Source organism: Plectropomus leopardus, unplaced genomic scaffold (assembly GCF_008729295.1).
Source record: "Plectropomus leopardus isolate mb unplaced genomic scaffold, YSFRI_Pleo_2.0 unplaced_scaffold12799, whole genome shotgun sequence".
NCBI lineage: Eukaryota > Metazoa > Chordata > Actinopteri > Perciformes > Serranidae > Plectropomus > Plectropomus leopardus.
In genome coordinates this window covers 1-1,371 of record NW_024613613.1, presented here as the reverse complement: position 1 = coordinate 1,371, position 1,371 = coordinate 1, and the positions used below count along the sequence as shown (strand labels likewise).

Here is a 1,371-nt window from a genome sequence, read left to right as displayed (position 1 = left end):
GGACACAGAGGAGGAGACAGAGAGGGAGAAACAGAGGGAGGACACAGGGCATAAGAGGACATTATTATTATTATTGTTGTTGTTGTTGTTGTTTGTTGTTATCGGCTGTACTTTCTGCAGGGCGTCTCTGGCGTCAGCAGCTTCTTCTTCTGCTCTCTGTGTGTCCAGCTGCTGTCTCTCCAGCGCCCCCTGCAGGAGGACAGAGGGAAAAAGAGCACCAGTCTCAGGTCACTTGTAAAGACATTTAGGTATTTCTTTTTTCGGTAAAAATGTTAGCATTTTATTCTTTTTTTTGTATTTTCTTTGAAAAACGATTTGCAAACAATTTGGCTTTTTCTTCCTCTAGATTTTTTTTGGCTTTTTCTCTGAAAAATTTTGGAGAATTTTTTTCTTCAAAAATTTGGGTAATTCTTTTGTAAGCAGACATCTAGGTGTTTTTTTCCCTGTATTTTTTTTTCGTGTTTTTCTTTTCTTTAGCGATTTTTTTCTTCTTTTTTTTCTTCTGTCTTTTAAAGTTCTGGACTTTTTCTGGAAAAAACGTGTTTGCACAGTTTTTTTCCAAGAAGACATTTTGACTGTTTTTTTTAACTGTAAAAATCGTTAATGTTTTTTTTCTTTCTTTCTCTGACAAATTTATAGTTTTGTTTTCTTGAAAGGTTTTTGTGGTTCTTTTCTTAAATGGCTCGGCCTCTGAGTGATGAAGTGTCCGACCTTAAGAGCGTGGATCTCCACGCGGTGCAGAGTCTCTCTCTCCGTCAGCTGGACGTTCTCCAGCAGCTCAGCCTCCACTCTGAAACAAAAACACCGTCAGCTTCTGACCCACCGACACACAAACATCTGATTTATCATTTCTGCACACAAATCAGAGCACCGTCCAAGTGTTTGAGTCTCCAGCTGTCTGTTAATGTCCTCCTGTCTGTCTCTGTCCCTCCTCAGCCTGTCTCTCTCTCTCTTCACCTCCTCCTCCCTCCTCTGCACCTCCTCCACATGCAGACGCAGTGAGGACAACGTCTCCTGCTCACTGTGACACACACACACACACACATTTATTAGAACGTTATAATGAGCTGCAGCCATTAAATTCAGAGTGAGCGTAAATAAAGTTTATCAGTTTGAACATGAAACATCTGACACCTCAAACAACATCTTTCTCGTGCATTCACACCTTTGAAATCCAAACAGATTAGTTGGATTTCTGTTAAAAACGCCAGAAAAAAGGCACTGAGTAGCTTGGCAGGAGATGTCCCAAAAACTGCAAGAAATTAGGAAAAGAAAATTACCTGGACATTTACTTTGTAAAAAACAGAGAGAGAAATTATTAGAAACAAGTTATTTTTTAGAAAGGGAAAAATGTCCAGAAAAATATTTTTT

At 39.2% G+C, this 1,371-nt stretch overlaps 1 long non-coding RNA gene across 1 annotated transcript; it reads right to left on the bottom strand.

The window, feature by feature from the left end:
* Positions 1–29: 29 nt before the first annotated feature.
* Positions 30–1,072, bottom strand: LOC121963842. Its single transcript, XR_006107288.1, has 3 exons — positions 872–1,072; positions 712–790; positions 30–189 (listed from the first exon to the last, which is right to left on the bottom strand). It is a non-coding gene; the product is annotated as an uncharacterized LOC121963842 (long non-coding RNA).
* Between the last annotated feature and the right edge of the window lie 299 nt (positions 1,073–1,371).